At 44.4% G+C, this 15,635-nt stretch overlaps 1 long non-coding RNA gene across 3 annotated transcripts in view; it reads right to left on the bottom strand.

Annotated features, from left to right (window-relative positions):
- Positions 1–9,580: 9,580 nt before the first annotated feature.
- LOC103232419 (uncharacterized) overlaps positions 9,581–15,635 on the bottom strand; it is a 21,394-nt gene continuing 15,339 nt past the window's right edge. For all 3 annotated transcript variants that reach the window (XR_012091926.1, XR_005237464.2, XR_012091925.1), the window contains 2 exons: positions 13,598–13,809; positions 9,581–9,824 (listed from right to left, as the gene is read on the bottom strand). This is a non-coding gene — a long non-coding RNA (uncharacterized lncRNA). The remainder of the gene's footprint in view (positions 9,825–13,597; positions 13,810–15,635) is intronic.

The following is a 15,635-nucleotide window of genomic DNA, read 5'->3' as shown; positions in this document are numbered from 1 at the left end:
GAGACAGGGTTTTGCTATGTTGCCCAGGCTGGTCTTGAAGTTGTGAGCTCAAGCAATCCACCCACCCTGGCCTCTCAAAGTGCTGGGATTACAGGTGTGAACCACTAGGCCTGGCAATACTTTCTTTCCTATTCATTAGCTCCTATTTGGAGAAGAAGTTGAGGGAGGTTCTCTTTAAAAATAGAGACTGGGCCGGGCGCGGTGGCTCAAGCCTGTAATCCCAGCACTTTGGGAGGCCGAGACGGGCGGATCACGAGGTCAGGAGATCAAGACCATCCTGGCTAACCCGGTGAAACCCCGTCTCTACTAAAAAATACAAAAATCTAGCCGGGCGAGGTGGCGGGCGCCTGTAGTCCCAGCTACTCGGGAGGCTGAGGCAGGAGAATGGCGTGAACCCGGGAGGCGGAGCTTGCAGTGAGCTGAGATCCGGCCACTGCACTCCAGCCTGGGCGACAGAGTGAAACTCCGCCTCAAAAAAAAAAAAAAAAAAAAAAAAAAAAAAAAAAAAATAGAGACTATCATCAGGGCTGCTGGGGAAAGGGAAAGAGGCATTGTATCTTTGTTGGAATTGGGGCTTTCTAAGAGGAGGAGCAGAAACTGTGCTGGTGGCTATGGTGGTTGTGGGATGAACAACAGGATGGATATACAGATGGACCAAGTCAGCCCTCTATTCTAATTCCTGGATGAAAACTTGAAGGATCAAATCTCAAGAACACCAATGATTCTACTGTCCTCCTATGTATATGAATAGAGATGGGAGGATTATTTAATAAAGGCCAGCCATGAACAAGGCACCATACTAGGTTTCACATGTGTCTGTGTGAAGAGACCACCAAACAGGCTTTGTGTGAGCAATAAAGCTGTTTAATCACCTGGGTGCAGGCAGGCTGAGTTCGAAAAGAGAGTCAGAGAAGGGAGATGGGGTGGGGCCGTTTTATAGGATTTGGGTAGGTAAAGGAAAATTACAGTCAAAGGGGGTTGTTCTCTGGCTGGCAGTGGTGGGGATCACTAGGTGCTCAGTGGGGGAGCTTTTGAGCCAGGATGAGCCTGGAGAAGGAATTTCACAAGGTAATGTCACCAGGTAAGGCAGGAACTGGCCATTTTCACTTCTTTTGTGTTTCTTCACTTGCTTCAGACCATCTGGATGTATTTGTGCAGGCTTGGGCTCAGAGGCCTGACACTAGGCTAGGGCCTTGTGGGGAGAGGATGTCTTGTGCTTATAACTCCTACATGTGGGCTCTGTCCAGCACACATCTCTACCCCTACCAGCCACAGTGCCCTTGAGGGAAGGTCCTGAGTACAATCTTGGACAGCCCACAGCAGCCACTGACCCAGCTGGTTCTCAGGAAAAAGGCACTGAATCTGACACAGTTTGGACCCTGCCAGCCTCTTCTCAAAACTCCAGACCCTCCTCCTTGGTCCCATCTCACTAGCTTCCTCTGTTTCCTGCCTGGCCCAGGGAAGGAGTCACTCTCATGACATTGTGAACCAAAAGTATCTGAGATAGGTCTCAATAAATTTAGAAAGTTTATTTTGCCAAGGTTAAGTTCGTGCCTGTGACACAGCCTGAGGAGTTCTGACAACATGTTTTCAAGGTGGTTGGGGCACAGCTTGGTTTTATACTACGTTTTAGGGAGACATGAGATATCAATCAATATATGTAAGATGTACATTGGTTCAGTCCGGAAAGGCCGGGCTACTCAAACTCAAAGAAGGGGGCTTCTAGGTCATAGGTAGATAAGAGACAAATGGTTGCATTCTTTTGAGTCTCTGATTAGTCTTTCACTGAATATACAATTTACATGTGAGAGGTGGATAGAGGAATAGTCACTTATGCCTTAGTCTGGCTTAGTGAATCTACATTTTTACATAAACAATAGGGCAGAGGAAGCAATCAGGTGAGCAGATCGGTAACTTTGAGCTCTGTCTGTGTTTTTTTCTGGTACCTGTGAAGATAAGCTATCAGTTTACATTGCCAGGGTGAAATTAAACAACTGTTTTAGCGTAAAGATCTTGAATCCCACAAGAAATTTCCTTGTGACAAATTATGAGGGAGGTATGTAGCTTTTTTTTTAATCTTATTTAGGAATAAAATGGGAGGCAGGTTTGCCTGATGTAGGTCCCAGCTTGACTTTTCCCGGGCTTAATGACTTTGGGGTCCTGAGATTTATTTTCCTTTCACAACTCCTTAAGGCAGGGACTGCGAGCAGCTTTAGCTCTACTTTTACTGATGCAAGCTACCAACTGCTCAGCAAGCCACCCCAAATGAATGCATAATTCAAATAAGGTAGCCTTAAACAAATGCAGCCTCCAGGCACATTCCCTTGTTCCCCAAGACACATTTCAGATAGCTGTCCCTAAGCCCCTGCTGCATAAAATGCCTAAAACTTTGTTGCTCTCCTCCTTCCCTACTTTGTTCCTCTCCTCCTTCCCTTTCTCTCGCCTCCCCAGCCCTGGAGACTTTCTTGTCTGGTCTTTATCCTAGAGCTGACATCCCTAGGTCAATGAATGCTTACACTTTTTTTTTTTTTTTTTTTTTTTTTTTTGAGACGGAGTCTTGCTCTGTCACACAGGCTGGAGTGCAGTGGCACGATCTTGGCTCACTGCAACCTCCGCCTCTCGGGTTCAAGCAATTCTCTGCCTCAGCTTCCTGAATAGCTGGGATTACAGGCGCCCGCCATCACGCCCGGCTAATTTTTGTATTTTTAGGAGAGACGGGGTTTCACCACGTTGGCCAGGATGGTCTCAAACTCCTGAGCTCGTGATCCACCCACTTTGGCCTCCCAAAGTGCTGGGATTACAGGAGTGAGCTACTGCCCCTGACCTGAATGCTTCCTTTTTCATCTAAAGTCTCTCATGCCTGTTCTTCATGCCCACATCAGCCAGCATATCTACCCTCTGCCCCCAAGAGTATTTCTTTTAGCATCTCAACACTTGGTCCCACATGAGAAGGAAACAAGAGAAGGAAGGAGACAGTCTCAGTAGGAGAGGCTGAGGTAAGCTCCCCAGAGTAGAAGCCATATGTTATACCCCATCTGAACCCTTTCCTGCTCCTCTTGTGTCCAGCACATGGTGGGCAGGAGGCTGATGGCAGTAAGAATCCACTTCATCCTTGCTGGGTGACTGATGGCCATTTTCCACTGTGAGCACTAGACAGTCAGAAGCCCTGTAGAGGCAGCTTGGGCCCCTTTCTTCACATTCCCTCGAAACCCCTGGGCTGAGCTAGCAGCAGCCTCACCATAGCCTGCCAAGTTCTCAGCTCTGTTAGGACCAGCCTGGAAGGGACCTGAAGGAAGAGATTCTGCTTGTTTTTGTTCTGTGCAGATATGGTTAGGGTGATTCTAGTAACTAGGCACAGCCCTAGACACACACACGCACGCACGCACACACACAGTTAAATGAGCAACTATAGTGTGCCAGGCAAATAAGAGCAAAGTGGCCAAGGATAATCATGGAGGGGATGATATGCCAATATGTCAACTAATAGTAAGATGCAGACTGTTGGAAAATGAAATTTTCTTTAGAGGAATAGCCAGGAACGTAATAAAATTCCCCTTTAAGCACTCTTTTAAGGGCAGTGTGGCACACTGCAAAAAGCAAGTCGTAGTTCTTGTGTGGGTTCTCAGCTGACTAGCTGATCAGTCTTGGGAATGTTAAATTCTGAGCCTCACTTTTATTATCTGTAAAATGGGGGTGACGATCATTTCTTTCTTGTGGGATAAAAGTGAGATAATAGATGTATTACTCATTGCAGTAAGGGAGAGTGCACACAATGAGGAATCAGGGGGAACCTCAGTAAGACAGCGTTAGGAATGACTTATAGGATTTGGATTTAGGTGATTTTGGGGAGGGTCTAAGGAAGTGGGGCTTTACTCTTGATTGGATGCTGTCAGGAAGCAGGGTAGTTCTATAATTGGGTATTTCAATAAGTGTTATCTATTAGAAGGGATGATTAGAGGAAAGATAAAGATGTAATTAAAGAAGCAGCAGCCATTCGTATTACCCAGAAGTTTGATCACGTTTATGGTTTAAACACTGTTTATGTTTTATCTGTGTTCAGATCTGATTACACAGTAGTGTTGTTATGTCTTGATCCATCATGGCCAGAGTGGCCTTGTCTGATGTTGACATTCTGTGAAATTGTTTAGCAGTAGAACAGCAAGTCCCAACTGATAGGGCCAGGCCAGGTCCTAGCTGACAGGGAGGGGCTACTTGTTTCTTTCTTAGTGCCTCCCTTACAAAGTCAAGCTGCAGATAATTAATCAACGATATACAGGTTTTCACCATTGCCAAGGTTTTGCTGATCAGGAGGTTGTTTAGAGAATGTAATCTGGGCCTTGCCCAGTGACTCACGCCTGTAATCCCAGCATTTTGGAAGGCCGAGGCGGGCAGATTCCTTGAGCTCAGGAGTTTGAGACCAGCCTGGGCAACATGACGAAAACTCATCTCTACAAAAATACAAAAAATTAGCCGAGCGTGGTGGCTTTTGCCTGTAGTCTCAGCCACTTGGGAGGCTGGGGTGGGAGGATCATATGGGCCCGGTAGGCAGAGGTTGCAGTGAGCTGGGATCATGCCACTGCACTCTAGCCTAGGTGACAGAGTGAGACCCTGTCTTGGGGGGGGGGAAAAAAAAAGGAGGATGTAATTTGTAGTAGGACTAGAATAAGTCTGTTCTGCTCATTATGTTGCAGGATGAGTTGTTGCCTACTCTAATAAGACAATGTTTGTGCAGTAGCACTTGAAACTTTGGCAGGACAGGTGAGCCAACTGTACTACTAACTATTATCAAAAACAAAATGATTATTAGTCCAGGAAACAAATGGCTTTATTTTTCAGCTGTTCTACTTATCTCGTAGTACATAGGTGCAGCAAGAAGTATTTGCTATAGCATAAAATTCCCCTTGACTAGTTAAGAGGAAATCAAGGATGATGTGGTTGTTCATAACAATCCTAGCTACTAAATTTAGAATATTTTACTGGGCTTGGGATTAAAAGTTATGTTATTTAGGACTTTTGCTAGGGTAAGAAACACATTTTGAACCATTTTTGCTAGTTGTATTTTTTATTTTATTTATTTATTTTTTTGAGACGGAGTCTCGCTCTGTCGCCCAGGCTGGAGTGCAGTGGCGCTATCTCGGCTCACTGCAAGCTCCGCCTCCAGGGTTCACACCATTCTTCTGCCTCAGCCTCCCGAGTAGCTGGAACTGCAGGCACCCGCCACCACGCCCGGCTATTTTTTTTTTGTATTTTTAGTAGAGACGGGGTTTCACTGTGTTAGCCAGGATGGTCTCAATCTCCTGGCCTCGTGATCCGCCCACCTCGGCCTCCCAAAGTGCTGGGATTACAGGCTTGAGCCATCGCGCCTGGCCTAGTTGTATTATTTCTAATGTGGGAATCACTGCTTGCATAATGTGCATGAAGAGGCAATCTAGGTGTTCTTCAAAGCAGCCTTGTGTGCCTCCTTTTGGAGGTAATTGGGCAATTTTGGGATAATTTGAAAAATTATTTTTAGAGAAACATGATCCTCTGAAGGAGTGGTAATTTTAAATATCTGAAAGTCTAAAAACTATGCTAAACCTGCAGCCTAAGTTAGGGTGTAACATTGACGCCTGATGTCCACATATGAAGTAGTACCCTAGTAGAATACAGACTATATTGGGAGCAAAAGTGTTATCAGCATTTATGACAAGAGGAGTAAGCCCATTTTGTATTCCTCAAAGTTGACAGATTTTTTTAGTAAACAGTTCTTGCAAAGCAGGCTGGTGTCTCTGAAGGTCTGTGTAGGGTATGGGGAATTCTCTAACAGAAATAAGCAATGTAGATTGTTTCTTCTTCAAGTCAATGAAGAAGCATTCCTGAGTTTAGAGTGTCACAACCACAGACAGTGTGAAGGGGAAAACAATTATATTTCCTAGGAGGTTAGGCAATGTGCTAAAAAGTGTTGAGCAGTTTTTGTCAATAGAAGAGTTTGCACAGCATGGGTAACTGTTACATTTAGTGGAGCTCTAGAACTAAGCTAAAGTTTTTACATGTTTTGCTATTACTGTTATAACTTTTAGACAAAATAGCTATGCCTGAGCTAATGGATCTAATGAAAGCCTGAAATAAGCAATATACCTCTGACAATTCTCATGACAGTAAGTTAGTACCCTTAGCACCTACCCAGAAACTTTATGAACAAAACAAGGGAAAGGGGCTTGTGAATCTGAAATCTTGGAAAAAAATCTTTTGGTAGACAGGTATTATATCAGTTATTGTGCTTAAATATGATTTTTTTTAACTTGAAAAGTATTTAATCATTGAAAGACATTTATATTTCCATCTTTTACTTATCTCCAGATGATAAATTCTATTTTTAATTTGTCAGGTTATTTTATACTAAATTTGGTAGACGAAGTTTTCATAAAGAGTTTGACTTAATTAAAAGTTGGGGCCGGGCGCGGTGCCTCAAGCCTGTAATCCCAGCACTTTGGGAGGCCGAGACGGGCGGATCACGAGGTCAGGAGATTGAGACTATCCTGGCTAACACGGTGAAACCCCTTCTCTACTTAAAAAAAAAATACAAAAAACTAGCCAGGCGAGGTGGCAGGCGCCTGTAGTCCCAGCTACTCGGGAGGCTGAGGCAAGAGAATGGTGTAAACCCAGGTGGTGGAGCTTGCAGTGAGCTGAGATCCAGCCACTGCACTCCAGCCTGGGCGACAGAGCAAGACTCCGTCTCAAAAAAAAAAAAAAAAAAGTTGGAAAAATTTACAGACGTCTAATTATTCTTATTGCCCTTTCTTTAATAGGGTGAAAGGGCAAATTTTTGTGTCATCTCATGGCTATTTTAGGAAACTCAAATATAGTTTAGGCATAAAAGACATCTTAATAGTTGTATTATTTTGCATTTAAGAAAGGCAAAATTAATAGTTGTTAGAAAGGACAAGGTACAAGTCATAAACATCTAAAGTGAGAAATATTTGTATTCAACATTGTAAAATCACTAAGCAATAAGCAGTGCCTATTGGAAAATTAGCTTTTTGTTTAAAAATAAAGACTCTTATAAATGTCTTTAGAATATTTTGCAAAGCTCTGAGAGTTAACAATAGTTTGGTGACAAAAAGAAACCTCTACTAGTCTGGGCATAAAATAATTTAGTCATTCTGAGATGGAGCAGGGATCCCTCTTAGGGGCCTGCAGGCCCCCAAGCATAGAAATAAACAAAAGTCTTGGGTTCCTTTGAGGGAAATTCCAGGCACTTAGCTAGTAAATAAGCAACTTAATAAACAGGAAGATAATATAATAGTAGCTTAAAACAATAGCCAAGGAAGTTGGAATCACAGGATGTTTGATTCCCCTATAGAAACTAAAGATAACATCTTAACATATGTCCCTGAGTTGTTTTTCAGAAACTTGGACCCCCACCAAACAGATCCACTGACACGCAGACCTCAGATAGATAGGAACTGAGAACTGAATTCTGCTGTTGTTCTTTGTTTTACATTTCTTCCTGAGGGGCCTGGAGGAGGTCACACTCAAAAGCCAGAGCTAATATTCTTTTCTGCTGATTCCCCCGACCCCCATTTTTTTAAAACAAGGTTTCACTCTGTGGCCCAGGCTGGAGTGCTGTGGCATGATCATGGCTCACTGTAGCCTCGACCTCCAAGACTCAAGTGATCCTCCCACCTCAGCCTCCTGAGTGGCTTTGACGACAGGCATGCACCACCATGCCCAGCTAATTTTTAAAATTTTTTTGTAGAGGTAGTCTCACTATGTTGCCCAGGCTGGCTGACACCACATTTTTAGACAAGGCTTCATCTCCTTGACCAATTGCAAATCAGAAAATCTTTGAATCCATCTGTGGGCCCCTGCTTCGAAGTGTTTTGTGTTTAAGGTCAGACCAATATGTCTTGTGTTTAAGGTCAGACCAATATGTAGCCTTTATGTATTGATTTATGACTTTGCCTGTAACCTCTGCCACCCCGCCTTTAAAAATCCTTACCTGTAAGCTATCCTGGAGTTCCGGTCTTAAGCATTAGCTTCCCAATTCTCCTTGCTTGGCGCCCTGTAATAAAGGCCTCTCTTTCCATGCAATCCCAGTGTCAGTGTTTGGACTTACTGCACGGGGCAGGTGGACTTAAGTTCTGTTTGGTAACAATTTCACATAAAAAAGTCTCAAATTCTAATTTTACTCCTTTGGCACATTATTAATATAACAATTTGTAGTAAATTATTAATATATCTTTATGTATGCATTTATGCATACGTAGATATATAAATATAAAAAGAGGTTATCATCTAAAGCTTTTAACTAGCTTTAAACAGAATTACCTTATCGGTATGTTAAATAAAATAATATATATCATACCAATCATGTGAATAAACTATAACAACTTTGTTAATAAGGTGAATAAAAATAATAGTCATTATCTTACATACATATTTATATTTCTCTGTAGTTGTTATACATACTATAACCATTTTTATTATTATTTTTAATTAAAATAACCAACTTTTTTTCAGACACAAGAGAAAACTAGAGAACAGAAAAGTAAAAATTATTTGGCTTTTTTCCTCCACAATGAGTTAATATAATTTTACAGCTTTAGGAGGCAAAATATATACAAAATATTATCCAGAGGCTTTTGTATTTTTTGTTAGTTGATAGTCATTAAAAAAACCCATAAACCTATGTAGCCATTTTTTTTTTCTTTTTGAAAGTGTCCAGACATCCAAAGATTATTTACAGCTAACTTAGGTCTAAGGTCTTTTAAAAACTTATTTATCTATTTTAGAGATGAGCATCTTATTCTGTTCCCCGGGCTGGAGTGCGATCATAGCTCACTGTAACCTTGAACTCCTGGGCTCAAGCAATCCTCCTGCCTTAGCCTCCCAAGTAGCTGGGACCAGAGGTGCATGTCACTATGCCCAGCTAATTTTTCATTTTTTTGTAGAGACAGGAGCCTCACTGTGTTGCCCAGGATGATCTCGAATTCCTAGACTCAAGAGATCCTCCTGTCTTGGCCTCCTGAAGTGCTGAGATTACAGGCATGAGCCACCACGTCCAGCCTGTTTTTTGTTTTGTTTTGTTTTGTTTTTGTTTTTTAATAGAAATCAGGAAATAAGGCCGGGCGCGGTGGCTCAAGCCTGTAATCCCGGCACTTTGGGAGGCTGAGGAGGGCAGATCACTTGAAATAAGGAGTTTAATACCAGCCTGGCCAACATGGTGAAACCCCGTCTTCTACTAAAAATACAAAAATTAGCCGGGAGTTATGGGCGCGCCCGTGGTCCCAGCTATTTGGGAGGCAGAGGCACAAGAATCACTTGAACTGAACCCGGGAGGTGGAGGCTGCAGTGAGTCGAGATTGCACCACTGTACTCCAGCCTGGGTGACAGAGAGAGACTTCGATTCAAAAAAAAAAAAAAAAAAGAAAGAAAGAAGGGAAAGAAAAAGAAATCGGACGGTAGTGGCCGTAAAAGATGAACCGAAATCAGAAGTTCCTTAGGAGCCCAAATTCAGAACCACATGGAATTCTGAGCCCTCTCAGAATTCTCAGAAATCTTGAGGAAGACACTGGACTTCCCTGGTAAGGGATAAGATGGAGCTTGAACCAATTATATTTGCACTGGATGGACAGGATGACACTCTGCTGACATTTGGCTTGCTTGTGCACTTAGGTCAGGATAGGCACAGAGTAGGTGCTCAATGTTAGTTGTGTTTGAATCTTCATTTTGTTAACGTCTGTAGTATTCCTTCCAGAGGAGGCTGTAAGCTCTCTCAGAACAAAGGTTGCATCCGGAAACCATCCCATTTCTTTATATTTCCCTCGATGTCTGGCAAAGTGCTAGACACAGGATAAGAAGAGAAAAGAAAAGACAAAGGTCATCAACTAAGTAATTTTTTTTTTTTTTTGAGAGTTTTTTGAGAGAGGGTCTCACTTTTTTGCCCAGGCTGGAGTGCAGTGGTGGAATGAGGGCTCACTGCAACCTCGACCACTCGGGCTCAAGTGATCCTCCCATATCAGCTTCTGAGTAGCTGGGACTACAGGCACACACCACGACACTCAGCTAATCTTTAAATTTTTTGTAGAGACGGGGGTTTCACTATGTTGCCCAGGTTGGTCTTGAACTCCTGGCCTCAAGTGATCCTCCTCCCTTAGGCGTCCCAAAGTGTTGGGATTATAGGTGTGAGCCACTATGCCTGGCAGCCTCTAAGTATTAACAGGGAATTGCTATTTACTGTGCTATGTCCCAGGCTGAGGCGGGATATGAACCCAATTTGGCTAGCTACAAAGCCTAAACTCCCAACCATTATGGATTATGTAGCCTGCTTCAGGACCCATCTCATCTTGCCTTGCCCCAAATGATCCTCCCCAGAACAAAGCATGACTGGGGTGCCCGGGGCAGGCCCACAAGATGAAGAGATTGAGGGCTGAGATGCAGAGAAGAAGATGTGTCCATAGGGAACATGATTTCCTGTGTGAGATTTCCCTAGCCATTCTCTTGGCTCACACCCCAAAAGCCAGCTTGTCTTGCCACGGCAGACTGCCCTTGCCTGTAGGGCTGCTGGATTCACTAATAAAAATACAAGGCACTCAGTTAAATTAGACTTTCAGACAAACAATGAGCAATTTCTCAGTATAAGTATGACCCATCCAGTATTTCGGATATACTTAAATGATTATTCATTGTTTATCTGAAAGTCAAATTTAATTGAGTTGAGCATCATGTATTTTATCTGACAACCCTACTTGCCTGGGCATGATATTTCAAAGAGCAGAGGAATGGGGGGCTTTTGGGATTTCCCATTTAGTGGTTTCAGCAAGGGGAACCTAACACCTGCTTTTGTTGTTGTCAGCCCTTGAGGCAACTGCTTCAAGCACAATGCTTAAGGCAGTGTTCCAGTGCTGGTGTAGGCTGATCAACTTGTTCTGGTTTTCTCAGGCCGTACCCATTTTTAGCACTGAAAGTCCCACATCTTGGGATCTCTTTGTTCCTGGCAAACTGGGATAATTGGTGATTGGTCACCCTAGTGATGGACATACCCAGAGGTGCTGGAGATGTTGGAAGACAACAAATACACAGAGAAACTGCTAGGTGTGTCTCAAAAGTCTCAACATTTCTTCCAAGCACATATCCTAGGCTCCATTTTAAAGATAGGCAGGTTCAGGGGAAGTATAGGAATCCTAGATCTGAAAGGTGTTGGTTCTAGAGATCACTAAAGTTCAGCCTCTATTTTTTAAATGCTTATCAAACATTTGCAGAGATACTCTGTCACCCCATTTGGTGATTATTATTATTATTATTGTTATTATACTTGAGCATAGGCATTATGGTAAGAATTTTATCTTCAGTATCTTTTGTAATCTATTTTTTTTTTTTTTTTTTTTTTTGAGCTAGAGTCACTCTGTCATCCAGTCTGGAGTGCAGTGGCACCATCTCGGCTCACTGCAACCTCTGCCTTCCGGGTTCAAGCGATTCTTGTGCCTCAACCTCCTGAGTAGCTGGAAATACAGGGGTGCGCCACCATGCCTGGCTAATTTTTTTTCTTTTTTTCTTTTTATTGAGACGGTATCTCGCTCTGTCGCCCAGGCTGGAGTGCAGTGGTGCGATCTTGGCTCACTGCAAGCTCCGCCTCCCGGGTGGCTGGGACTACAGGTGCCTGCCACCACTACTGGCTAATTTTTTGTATTTTTAGTAGAGACAGGGTTTCACTGTGTTAGCTAGGATAGTCTCGATCTCCTGACCTCCTGATCTGCCCGCCTCGACCTCCCAAAGTGCTGGGATTACAGGTGTGAGCCACCACGCCCACCCAACCTGGCTAATTTTTATAGTTTTAGTAGAGACAGGGTTTTGCCATGTTGACTAGGCTGATCTTGAACTCTCGACCTCAAGTGATCCTCCTACCTCAGCCTCCCAAAGTGCCGGGATTACAGGCGTGAGCCACCACATTCGGCCTTGTATAATCTTTTTAATAACCTGTGAAGTCACCACTATTATTATTCCTTCTTTTTTTTTTTTTTTTTTGAGGATGGAGTTTCGTTCTCGTTGCCCAGGCTGGAGTGCAATGGCATGATCTTGGCTCACCGCAACCTCCGCCTCCTAGGTTCAAGCAATTCTCTCACCTCAGCCTCCCAAGTAGCTGGGATTATAGGCATACGCCACCATGCCTGGCTAATTTTGTATTTTTAGGAGCGACGGGGTTTCTCCATGTTGGTCAGGCTGTTCTTGAACTCCCAACCTTAGGTGACCCGTCTGCCTCAGCGTCCCAAAGTGCTGGGATTACAAGCGTGAGCCACTGCGCCCGGCTATTATTCCTTTTTTAGAGATGAAAAAATGAAGACTCAGAGAAGTTAAATCATTACACAAAGTCACAGAGCCGGTATTTGGTGGAGCTGATATCAAGCCCAATTGTGCCTGACTTTAGAGTCTATGTTATTAACTACTGTATTCCACTGCTCATAGAGAGCCCTGATCATCTGGATGGCCCACTTGATGTCTAGCTAAAATTCTTCATGCTGCAATTCTAACAACTTCCCCCTTGCTCAGTTATAACTTATCAGTGGAAGAGGATAGTTATTTCCAGGAAGCCCAGGAATAACCATTCTCTCCAAACTCAGCTCTCACTGGCACAGCCAGCTCCACCGCGATATCCACTAGCCACCTCCATGTCGCCCCTTTTGAGGACATTTGAGGACAGCTGAACAGCTCCTGCCTCCCATAATGGAGAGCTCTATTGGCTCTTCAGGCTTGTAGCTTAGGTTTAGTGGCTCTCTCTAAAGCCAGTTTCTTGGAAGGGGTCTCTTGGGCAAAGAACTGAGTGGACCCTCTATGGACAGGCAGCAGCAGTAGAGTCAGGGTGGAGAGGACATCCAGTGAGGGTTGGATTTTCTTTTGAAGGTTTCTGCTGTGAAGAAGGAGAAGAGGCTACAGGGAGCTGCTGCCACTGTACCCTTTGAAACCCTTCCAAGAACTGCTGGATTCAGCCTGTGGAAATAATTGCAGTGCTTTATAAATTTTGAAGGATTTTCAAGGATAACCTAAGGAGCATGTAAAACCCTCTTTGGAGGGTCCTTAGGGGGAATCGCTTCTTAGACTTTATGGTTTTGAACTAATTGTGCTTAAAAAAAGAAACCATTTTTCTCTGAGTGCCAGGGTGTGCACAGCCTAGGGAAGGGCAGGCCAGGATGCAGGATGCATTAACCCCTCCCTACTGTGGGGGCTGGAGGTAGGCGACAGCTCAGCAGAGCCTGCAGACAGCCTCAGCTCCAGGTCCCAGTGCCTGACATGAACTCCTGGCTATCACAGAGAAAACCCGTAGCAACAGAGTTCCTCAGGAAGGAATATTTGGAGGGTGGGGGCTCCCCAAGGTCCAAACTGCTCTATCCTACTTAGAGGCAAGAGGAGGCAGCAAGTCTCTTCCCTCCATGTGCCAGGATATAGGCTGTCACTTGGGCGCATGGTGGTGGGGAGAGCAGCTGCCCAGGCCTCCTCCTGGGCTTGACCAAGAGGGAGGAGGAGGAAGCGGGGATGGTGAGCCTCAGCTAAGAAGCAGGGGCGGGGCAGGTCTCTGTGTGGGGTATTTGCTGTAAGCTCCAGCAACATAATCTGTGCTTACCTGGGAATGTGCAGCTCTCATCAGGGAGCACCAAGGTTCCCCTTCTTCTCCATCTTGGCTGCTGGCGGTTTGTCAAGGAAGGTACTCCGACCTCAGTGTTAGACAATCTGCTCCATAGGAGTCCAGCTTTGATTTGAAGTGTCACCCACAGCCCAGAGTGACACCTTTCAACCAGTCAAGCAACCAGAGATGAAGGGCTTGGCCTGGTTTCACTGAAAGGGACAGCATATGATGGTGATGATGATCATGATGATGATGATGTTGGAGCGGGTGGAATCACATCTCTAAAAGGCTGCTCTGGGCAGTGACTTTGAAAGAAGGAGGCCTGGGCAGCTGCCAAAGCCGGGACCTTCAGAGACAGATGTAGTTCTCAGTCTTTGTGGGGTCAGTAGATGGGCAAGGAGGGGGCTTGTTCTCCTGGGAGGCTGCCTCTTGGGCTAAGGACCTCTCTGGCTTTCAAGGGTTCATGTCTTCCCCTCCCACAGGGAGCAGCAACTATTCTTCCCCATCTAGCTGTGCCTCCAGAGAGGTTCCCAGGAGTCTTCTCCTCAGGCTAGGGGCAGCCTATATTTCACAATAGATCAGTGTTTCAGAGACACAGGCAGAAGGGGGTAGGCAGAGTGGATGTTTGTGTGAGGACAGTGGAGGCTAGCTAACCTGCCACGGCGACTGCGTCACTCTCATGATCCACCTGAGGTCAGTGGATTATGAGTAGACCCTGAGGGGCCTGCGGACTTCTGTCACTCAACCTACCCTGACGGACTTTTCAAATGAGATTTTCAATAGAATAAGTCAGAAATGCATAAAATTACAAATTCCAACCATACTAAAGGGCATGGAGTGAAAAGTCTCCCTCCCACTCCACACCCCCAATTTCCTTCCCTAGAGGCTGTCACTCTTAGCAGGCTATAGGCATCCTTACAGAAACATCAGAGATTTCTCTTGGAAATATATATATTTTTGCTTCCCTCCCTTCCTCCCTCCCACCTTGTCTCTCTCTCTCTCTTTCTTTCTTTCTTTCTTTCTTTTTTTTTCAGAGCCTCTCTCTGTAGCCCAGGCTGAAATGCAGTGGCAGGATCATGGCTCACTGCAACCTCAACCTCCTGAGCTCGAGCCATCCTCCCACTTCAGCCTCCCAAGTAGCTGGGGACACAGGCATGTGCCACCATGCTCAGCTCAAATTTTAAATTTTTTTTGTAGAGATAGGGTCTGACTGTATTTCCCATGCTGGTCTCAAACTCCTGGACTCAAGCAATCCACCAGCCTTGGCCTCCCAAAGTGCTGGGATCATAGGTGTGAGCCACTGTGCCCACCCTTTTTTTTCCCTTGTGGATCAGCCTGAAGCATAATTCTGATGGCTTCTCTTTTCTGTTCAATTATGCACAAAGTAGAGGAAATAGTATAATAAACCTCCATGTACCCATCTCCTAATAATTAGCAGTATTTGACCAATGTTATTTCATCTAACCTTGTTACACTAAAATTTTCTGGAGTGAGAAAACCCCAGGTATCATAACATTTTATCTATAAATATTTCTGTATTCATATCTAGTGGATAATGACCCTTTTAAAAGCATAATCACCTTGTTATTATCACACCCAAGAAATAGAACAAAAAGTCCTTAATATCCTCTAATCTCCACTCACTTTTGCTGACTAATTTGGAATCCCACTGATCCCACAAACTGCAGGAAGTTTGCCTCTGCCCTGGGTTTCAAACAGGGGCCTCCTACTTAACCTGAGAAGTGTAGAAGGTTGAAAACTTGGGCTACAGCAGCCTGAAGCTTGTCCATCCTCCCCCTGGCCCCCGGCTGTTGTTGCTCAGGGCAAAGGCTCTCTATTCACACATTCTTTCACAGCAGAACAATCTCCCAAGCAATAAGAGTCTGGAGACAGGCATTCTCTAGAGATGGCTCTGGTCTTTGCTTGCTAGGTGCCATTGGGAAAGTTGTTTCGGTATCCCATCAGTCAAGTTGAACAAATAACATTGGTTCCCCAGAAATAATACTAGTTTTATTTCTACTTTGCTCAGAAATCA

The sequence above is a fragment of the Chlorocebus sabaeus genome, chromosome X (genome assembly GCF_047675955.1).
Source record: "Chlorocebus sabaeus isolate Y175 chromosome X, mChlSab1.0.hap1, whole genome shotgun sequence".
Taxonomy (NCBI): domain Eukaryota; kingdom Metazoa; phylum Chordata; class Mammalia; order Primates; family Cercopithecidae; genus Chlorocebus; species Chlorocebus sabaeus.
This window is presented reverse-complemented; position numbering and strand designations above follow the sequence as displayed.